This window comes from Chanos chanos, chromosome 12, assembly GCF_902362185.1.
Source record: "Chanos chanos chromosome 12, fChaCha1.1, whole genome shotgun sequence".
NCBI classification, from domain to species: domain Eukaryota; kingdom Metazoa; phylum Chordata; class Actinopteri; order Gonorynchiformes; family Chanidae; genus Chanos; species Chanos chanos.
The window spans coordinates 17,610,648-17,621,125 of NC_044506.1; positions in this window are offsets into that span (position 1 = coordinate 17,610,648).

The window sequence follows — 10,478 nt, forward strand, 5'->3', positions numbered from 1 at the left end:
CATGATCCTAGATGTTATTTGCACCACTGGCCCAGGAACCTCACGAGTGCATGCACCTGCTTTTCACGTGTTTGGTTCCCCTCGTTTACAGGTTTGGTTTCTTGAGAGTTACTTGTCTGTAATCAAACGGCCAAGCTGCTGAAAAATCAGAGTTCAAAAGAGAGATCGATGTGTCAAATGAAATGATGTTCTTTTGTTGTGATAGCAGGTACGTCAGAGATATGTGTGTGTGTGTGTGTGTGTGTGTGTGTGTTTTTTTAATATATATATATCATTGAACGAGATCCAAGGAAAATCTATTGGTTGTGAATGTGTTGTCTGAAAAAAAAAAAAGGCACTTTTCTTGTTTGCTTTTCGTGTCCGTTTACGCCAACACCATCATCCTCTGTTTTTCTTTCTCTCACCTTTCTGATCTCCTTTCATACACTTTGTTTTATGTGCGCGTTGCCCTGGGGGGAGACGGGATCGGCTTTAGTCATGGCAGATGTGAAGACGTGGCTGTTTCAATAGAGCTGAGACTAAAGAGTCAGCTGGAGTGTCTGTCCTCTGGGCCACTCTGACCAAAACACTGCAGCCAAGGGGTGGGCCACCCTGTGGGGAAAAAAAGCCCCCCCCCAAAAAGTGACCTCTTTTTGCCAAGCTCCCACTCGCACCCGCAACAGGGCCTATCTATTCATCCTCTCGCCACATGTTTGATCCCACCATTTGGGTTTGTGTGCCTCTGTGTCACAGGGTACCATGGATTTATAGCCCACTGAAAGCCCTGTGTGTTTGTGTTTGTGCTAGGGCCAGGGTTTACTGTGTGTCCATGTCAAAGTGTGCCTTTAATTTATGGCCCTCTCAATAGGGCTGTTGGAGAGAGCAGGGGTGGCTGCCTCTGGGGAAACAAAAGCCACCAGGGCTCATCTCCCATGAGACAGAACTAATTCAATCAAAAGGGAAAGACCATGGGTGCTAAACCATGCAGAAACTTGCTCAGAAATGGTGTCTAAAGTAAACATACTGTCAGGCTTTATAACATCCCCATTGGCTGAAAGCAACATCAGGACAAGCGAGAAAAACACGTGAATTCGTTTAACTTTGGCACGGTGAAGGTCCAGAGTACCACATGTTAATAAGTGTGTCTAAATGGACCATACAGAAACCCTTTAGGAATCTATTTTACATATCAACCTAGTGCCACACTGACACCTCTGGACACATATTAGTTACCATTCTAGTATAGTTCATGTGGTGGTGGATTAAGGCTTAGACTTTATCTGTCTCTCTCTCTCTCTCTCTCCCTTTCTGTTTCTGTCCTTCTCTATATCTGAAATTCTTTCTCTGTATTTCGTCTCCAACTGGTGAAGGCAAGCCGCTCATGAGCAAGCCAGTGTTGCGACCCAGACGGTCTGCAGAAATAGAAGTGGTCCAGCCATCTCTATCCATAATACAATTTAATTTTAGACTGAACCAGTTTGAAGAAGTGCCTGATGCCAGAGTTGTCAATCATCAAAACAATTACAACACAAAAAGGCCACAGAGTCATGCCTAAAACAACCTGTCAAACTAACCTATTAAGTGCAAGCGTTTGGATAATGGCACTCCAGAAGCCCATATTGCCTGTTTTAGATGGGTTATTTATTTCATCCGCCGCCAACACAAAAGAATGAAAAGTGGGCTCAAACACAAGTTAGCAGAACATCTAACTTATTGATTGCATGTCATCTTTCGGTGGCAGTTTTATTAGAGTGAATGAAACAGTTCTGTTCCATTACAGAAGAGAATGATAATCACCTCAAACTAGTCTCCGCTCCCTGATACAGTTTGAAGTTGGAGGTAAAATTACTTTGTGAAATAAAAAAAAATGACTACTTTTTTTTTTCCTTGACAACAAACTCAATTTAGAAAGATGACAAGCTTCTCAATTTGCCACTTAATCATTCTGGGCTCTTGATTAAAAGTCGCCTGGTAATGAATGTCTATGTGCCACCTTGGTTTCACTTGATAGGATTTGGAAATAATTTCTTACGAACTCCCAAACATGTCTGTGCAGTAACATGATAGCGGAGTTTAATTTGAAGCTTGCCAGGGCCCTTTTGGAAATGAAAGTGTGTTGATGATTAAGATGCCCTGATGGGACCATTTATAATGATTATATTTTAATTAGGACCATAGCTCCACAAAGAAAATATGAATTTGAACTACAAACACTCGTGGGAATTCCTTTTAACAAACTGCTGTTCCAAGTTGAGGAATTCAGACGTTTAAACTGATCAACTCAAGGACCTCCATGTTGAGATGCTGTGTGGTGTGCAGATGGTTACAAAATGGAGAATTACTCTGCTAGAGAGGTGTGTGTGTGTGTGTGTGTGTGTTTGGGAGGGGGCTCTATAGAAGAACAAATTGTCTAATGCATTCAAAATGAAAACAAATTTCAGCGTTTTCGGAGGAAAATTGTATGCTGAGCAAAACATAGTTTAAACACAGAAAGAACACTCTCTAAATCTAATTTTTTTTCTGAAAACGGGATTAAAGATGGCACATAAAACATCAAAAGACCTGGTTCCATTGCTTTGTTCTGACAGTTTAGTCTTTTCGTCTTGTCACATTCAAATGAACCAATCAGTGAGATCTGGGACTGTGTTGTGGCTTAGATTACCTTCCATACTCTGATCCTGTCAAGGATACACAGTCTTATCCTTTTGTAATTATGTATCAGTTTGTCAATGCAGTTCTAACGTCACTGTGTTATTATTTAAATGACTCTGCTGATATGCAAAGGAGGATCTGTATTGTGATTTCAAATGACAGATGCAAGATGCAGAAATTCCTGCTGTTTCATTTTCCTGTTTTGTGTTTTGTACCGCGTACACACGCGGTGTAGATGCATGCTTTTCTTCCAGATTACAAACCACAGGGTCAATCAAAGAAGGAGTCTCTTTGTTTCTTCATTCTCTGCTTTGCTGGTCAGAGACATTCCGCTGGCCACGTTCAACCGCTGAGGTAGATGCATTTTAATCACGGCCAGTTCTCGTGAACAGAGCCTCTGAAGAACACAAAGAACCAAGGCCATGGAGACAGAGCCTTGAAATGGCCCTTGGTCTTCAGCGCACTCGCTTGAACGATGAGAGGGTGAGGGAGAAAAAAAAGAGGGTAAGAAAAGACATTATCCACTCCAAAGCTCTCCTTTGTTGCTATGCCGATCTTTTCTTGTTCTCCACCTTCTTTTTTTCCCCCTTCTCCTCGCTCTCTCTCTCCCTCCCTCATTCCCTCTCTCTTGTGCTTCTATACCTGCTGTCAGTCTGGTTGAGCTTTGGAGAAAGGATGGGGGGGGGGCGCATGGGGGTGGACTCTTGGTCTCCAGGCGAGGTTTTAATGAATGCTCTTTGAAGTGTGTCGTGATTGCGCATCGTCCGTGTCCTCCTCAGAAAAAAAAAAAACCAAACAACAACAACAACAACAAAAAAAAAAAACAGGGTGGCGGTCCCAACGAGATACACGTGTGCCACGGACGAAGAGAAGGATCGCGTCCTCGCTCAACTAAAGTACAAACCAAGGTCCCGTCTCATTACCTGCCGTGAGTTAGACGCATGGACCGCAGGTTTGCGGCCGAGACAAGACTGATTAGAGGAAATCAAACGCTCCTCTCTCTCTCTCATGCCCCTCCCTCAGGGACTCTGAGATGATGTGCATCGTGCCGGTGCCGCTGTCGCCCATAGTGACAGCAGCCACCGTGGCAGTTCTCTGTTATCGCAGCAAAGTGGGACCAGGGGCGATATTCTCAGAACGCTCTCTCTCTCTCTCTCTCTCTCCATCATCTTCTTCTTCTTCTTCTTCCTCCCCCTTCTCTTTTTTCACTCCCTTAATCACACCCATTTCCCTCTTGTAATGTGATGAGAACAGAGGGGGAGTTATGATTATGGCTTTTTTTTTTTGTGATAGTAAACTCCACTAGCTGCTCTGCTTTTGAAACATATTGCGACCATCAATTTAAAATTGTCTATAAACACAATCAAATCAAATGATGACCTTTGAAACTATTTAGAATTCGTTACGCTATACTGCACTACAGTGTATCATTTGCTCTCCGTCAGCACACAATGTCAAATTCATTGACTTCTCCACCCCTTTTTGGTTCACTTGGTTCATTTTCTGACAGTGGTCTGAAAGCATGGCTCTGCTAGCATGTCCAGATTTAACTCTTAATTGAACTGAGGTGGAACGGGAGAGCAGCAGAGGTTAGACGGAAGCCTCTGATGTTGTTACAGGACCACTCTAGTGGAAACTAAGAGTAGGGAAGGAGCCCAGTGTGAAATGCCGTGTTGGGGTTGAATGAAAACATTGGACCTGCTGTGTTATTGAGTCGCTGCACTCACAGGCCCCTTGTCTTGCGACTGATGTCTGTTGTAACATGGTGGTGTTCTCAGCAGGGCTGTGATCTGTTCTACTTATAAGGATTTGCACTTGCGTTCGCTCTCCCGTTTCCATTTTAGATTTTGCTTTCTAGAGATTATACTGATAGATGCTTGAGCAGCACTTTACTTGATTTCCGTTCAGTCAGTCAACGGAACTGCGTTCGACGTGAAAGATCAGCGTTTACAATTACACAATGGAGTCAACCTGAATTTGATGGAATATTCCTATGATTTCAGCTGATATCCATTTCATCTCTTGAATTGGAATGTTGGTAATACGTTATTAATGTTTGTGTTGATAGACTGAACAGGGAATTATCAATAATCGGGATAATAATCAGACCCCTTTCACACATCTGAAAGAATTTAACCCGTTTTTGTTTCGTTTTTTTAGTTGATTTGGTATCTCTGACGTGCCAAGGCATCATGGACAGGGAGGCTTATAGAAACGCATGGGGAAAAACTGGCCTGTGTAAGACAGCAGATTTTTATGACTGCTACCAAAAAACATTTGTGTACCAGTTACAGTAGCAGTCCATTTGTTCTTTTGGCAGCAAGCTTATTTAGAGCTTGATTTATCCAAGATAAAAAGGAAGTCAGAATCTTTTTTTTTCCTGTGGGATTGCTTTTCTTCACACTGGTAGGAGTACTCTTGGCAAATGCTATCACTCATGAGTATGACAGCGTCGCAGGCAGGCGGTATACGGGCTGATGCATCCGTAATGATTTAAATGAATGTTCACCCTCAAAATGTGGCATTTGGAAAGAGAGAGGGAGAGAGAGAGAGAAAGAGAGAGAGAGAGAGAGAAAGAGAAAGAGAGAGAGAGGGGGAGAGAGAGAGAGAAAGAGAGAGAGAGAGAGAGAAAGAGCAAATTTAAACGTTTCCAGACTGGATAAAGCCAATCTGCTAATAATGAAGCTACTTTTGAGCGACTCATGAAGTAATCTCAGAGGTTGAAACCCCGTGGTGCCGCCTTATGCCTTTTGTGAAACTACTGATGGTTTTTCTATAAATGATTTAGCAAGATATTTTTAGGTCAAGCCATTTTCAATGACATATTTCATCAAAAAGGACATTTTGGCAGGTTCACATTCAAAACCCATTTTTAAAATGCGGAGGGGAAAAAAAAAACCCAACTTAAAAATACTCATGTTATAGAGAATGAAGATATTAAAAACAGAAACAAACATATTTCAAATTCAGCTCAAACAGCTGAAGAAAATTTCTCTGTTAGTGGTGATATCATAACAGGAATAATATTTTGCACATGAAACCATCACTATCAAATTTCAAATGCTAATGCTTTTGCATGTAGTATTACTGTTCACTCTTTCCTGTGCTGTGTATGTAGGCTACACTCTCAAAGGTAATTAAATAATTTGGCTCTCCTACTGGCTTACAGGGGTAGGTTTTAGTCAGAATTACATTTCTACAGGCCAACACTGATTAAATTTCACATAAAACCCCTTTGTAGTGCCACACAAATGCAGAGAAACATGCCAGTCTCCTACTTCCTTTCCACCATAGATTAAAACCAACACCTAAGGCATGGATTTGTTTTTCATCTCTGCTTTTCTTTCATTTAAGCCCATGGCATTTAAAGGATGACCTTTTCCAACAAAGTCTGTGAATCAAAACTAATAAAATCTCTCTCTTTTTTTTTTTTTGCATGCGTGGGTCCTCTTTGTAGTTTGCATCGTCAACTACCCCTCCGACAAATCACCTTTCCATCAGCACAAACCCAGACGGTACCATGACAAAGACTGGCTCTCAGCTGACAAAACCGTCCTTCACTTCGCCAGGTTATTTCATTGGAGCATGCTTTGTAAATAGACGGGCGAGTGCAGGCTTGCACCACAGAACTCCATCGACGTGGACCGTCGCGAGGCTTCATCATTGACACGCCTGAGGAATGCACAGCTCAGACAGCAATCAGCGACTACACAGGCTAATTGCTCGTCAAAGAGAGGCGTTGGAATCTGTCATCAGAGCAGACGAAACATAACTCAGACAATTTGGCTTGTCAATCAAACTGACAAATTCTCAAGAGCAATTTTTCCCGTTTTTATATTTCATTTTTGTATTCCCGAAAGCCGACAGAGTTAACGTTAGAGTTGAGGACAAACGGTTCGTTTACAAAATACACCATTCTTGCAGAACATTTCTGAGGGGCTTTTAGTTCGTCCCTTAGCACCCCTCGCCCGCCCGCTACCTGTCTCAATTTTTGGGAGTGCTTTTCTCGGAAGCTTTTTGCACCTTGCAAGGCAAGCAAACATACCCTGACTCGCCAGCCACACGCTGCCAAACGTACCAAACGTAAGAAGAGCAAAGGGGTACTCTAGTCCTGTATCAGTGTTACTGTATCTATTTTAACCGTAGTGGGCTATTGATTGTGATATTTAAGAAGACAACTTGCATTCGAACAGCCTGATCTCCAGATAGGCTATATGTACACATGATTTTGTTTTCCTGTTATTGAGTGTTGTTTAGGAATACCATTTGTTTAATTTAGTGAGAAAACATTTGGTCTGTAAGTGGATTTACCTGGTGTTGCAAAAAAAATGTTTGACTTTTTTGGGGGGCTGTTTTGAAAGAAGTTCCATCATAAACACGACATATCACTTGCTCAAAACTCATTCCAAAAATGTCTAGACATTCAGCTGATTAGTAAAAACAAAGCTTGTCCTTTTATGGTTTGTCGAATAGAACATTACGTGCCACACAAGGTCCTGTCAATCAAAATCTGGGCTCGAGATTATTGTAACATGCTAAACTGCACATTAAATAACAATAATATTTCACTGAGGAACGATATGAAATCCTTTATTATGATTTAAGCTGTTTAGCCGTGATATGCGGAAAAAGCAGATCATACTCTGCCCGTTGACTGTTTTTAGGAGTATAATACTGGAAAACCATTGCATAAGATATTTGTGTTAGAATTCCTGGTACTGCAACTCCTACAGTGATTATCTGTGACGTGATGGGCCACTAAACTGAATTAAATATGTTTAATCGCGTGGGCCTTTTGTAACGATGCATTTTGGAGGAAAGCATTACACAACTCTTTACTTTTCAGGACACTCTGGAACATTGCACAGTGCAATGTTACAGTGATTACACAGAGCTTGCTAAACAATGTTTTTATGGGCCCGCACTACACCCAGAGCCTAGATGACTCTTTTGAGACATTAACCCGAAGCTTGGGTTGAAAAATACAGCCACTACCCCAAGTTTCACGCTATTCAAACTCTCTTAAAAGCTGACCTGAAAAACCTGCCTTCTTCCTCTTCAGAAATGGGTGAGGTATGGGAGCTTCTGGGCGCGACTTCTACCGTGCGACAAAAAAAAAAAAAGCTAGTCAAATCCAGGGGCTGTTTGTAACAGCCAGTAAAAATGTAATGGCCCATTATCACCATATTCTATGTTTGTAGAACCTTGAAATTTCACCTGAAGTAACTTTTCAGGGGATGGATGTGTCTGGTATCGTTTACAAGCTAATTTAGGATGACGCGCAAACGTAAACTCGTTAACAAGGAGTCAACAGTTCGCGCAGTTCTTCCTGAAGTTTTCTTTCCTCTCCATCCTAGAGATTCCAAAACATATAAAAAATCATCGGAGAGTGTCCTAATCACGTACCCCAGAGTTCTCGGAGCCGTGACATCATCTCCAAAGCTTCTGGTTGAGGAAAGTGATTGAAAGGAGGGGATTGCGTAGCATTAAGAGCAACGATGACTTCATCGACCTGGACTTTCGTGTTCGTAAAGAGACAATCGTTTATGTTCTGAACTCTGTCTCACTCTACGCTTTAATCCGAGTCACGGACGTACTTACTGATGAAATCTGCACTGAGAAATATTTCTCTCTGTTTATCTCAACCGTGACTGCAGGAGGCCCGGCATCCCGACATGACAACACAGTCTAAGAATTATGTAACTGTATGATATAAATGTTTTAGTGATAGTGTGTATTATCCGAGGGATTAAAATGCCATTGCTATCAATGAACCGTTTGTTGTTGCTACACACAGGAGATGTGATTGCACAGGTACTTATCTTTCTCCTTGTTTGGGGTCTCACACACACAGGCTGAGTTTAACTGTCTGGTTTTGTAATGTTCTGAAGTATTTCAAACACATTCGCACAAAGAGACACAAATACCAAAGCATGTAAATGCATAAATACACATAGGTGCTTAAATATGCACATGTACTGTACACAAGATAGAACAACAACAGTCATTCAAATACATATGCACAGATATCTCATCTCATCTCTCGCCCCCCCCCCCCCCCCCTCACTACCCCCCCATCACTCTCTTTTACTATGGAGAACACGGATTGTGCATTATTGTCCATGTTTTATATCTCTCCCCTCTTTGTCAAAGCACCCCCCCCCCCCAAAAAAAAACATGAACATGTTCTCTCCCCATTCTCTGAGTTTTCTCATTATATCTGCAGCAGTGGATCAGAGTTTGATTCCTAACCTTATCCACAGTTTCTCTTTAATGAACAGAGAATTCAGGGTCTCAGATCACTGAAGAATAGCACGAACTGCCTCACTGTGCAGCCTCCCCATATAATCTGATTCCAAAAACATGACAGTGAGCTGCAGACTGTCGCCTCAGCTGTCCTTAGAATTATATTTAAATAAGGTATTCCATTATTGCCTCTTCAAATGAGCGCGATAATGATTGCTTTGGATTTACATAATTTCCCTGCATAACGGAAAATGAAATCCTCTTGAAAGTGCCTCTGAGGGCTGGCTGGATCCTCAGAGTGTGTGTATTTGGGTGAACTTCACCTGTGCGTGTGTGTGTGTGTGTGAGTGTGTGTGTGTGTGTGTGTGTGTGTGTGAGTGTGTATGTGTATATTTGTGTGTGTGTGTGTGTGTGTGTTAGAGAGAGAGATATAAGGAGTGTAAATCAAACTGGACAGACTGATCTTTGGATGAGATATATGTCACTCTCTGGCACATACTCCTCAAAGTCAATTTGCTGCCTTTAAATAAAGTCTGAGAGGGTTTATATAATCTTCACTGGCGAGTGTGGATTATGCAAAAACACTGTTAATCTAACGAGACACTGACCCAAGTAAATGCAGTTATGATAGCACAGCGAAACAGAGCCATCTCGTCAGTAATGTATGCTAAATCATTCTGAAATAAACTCTTGGTGAAACAAACCCAATGAAATTTAACATTTGGAAACAACACTTACATTACAAATTTGCTTTTCCAATCTGTCTCTCTTTCTCTCTCTCATTGTTTCTAAATCTCTCTCACACACACTCACATACTCCTCATTTTACACACGCTGTATATGTATATGTGTGGGGTGTGTGATCGGTAACCAGCCAGTGTAAGAGAGGTATGAGTGGAGATGATATAGAAAACAGAGGGGATTCAGACACTAGATTACACAATGCTTCACCAAGCAGATTATGTGTCAGGCATAACCGTGTAACACTGTAATTGTGCTCTTTGGTTTAATCTACACAAGTGCACACACACACACACACACACTCTGAGAGTCAATTTACAGGATTTCAGTCTGTGACAAACAGTCCTGGTCTGCAAGGAAATTATAGTGTAAAGAATGGAATAGAATAGAATAGAATAGAATAGAATAGAATAGAATAGAACAGAATAGAACATGTGTTGATGAGACATTAGCATAACATGTTTGGGTCAGGTGTGTTGATTAAATGACGTAAGCCATATAACGGATTGAAATGAGGCATGTATACACAGTGTAAACTGTTACACAATTATCAATGCAAGGTGGAAAAAGCATGATCTGAAAACCCAGTAACGTTAACAAAGTCCACACATAAGCACACAGACACACACTTATAAACAGGCTGTTTTTCCGGTCTGGGGAGGTGTAAAGTGAAGAGACAGGTGGTGATTGGACTGGAGAAGGGGGAGTTAAGACGCTGCAGGGGGGGTTACTCTGACACGCCAGTGGTTTATTCTGTTCTGTTGACAAGCACAAGGCATAGCGAGTGTTGTTTGGACCTCACAAACAGCCAAGGTGACCTGTGCAGGGGTGGCAGGGGATGATGTGATTGAGTGGGCAGT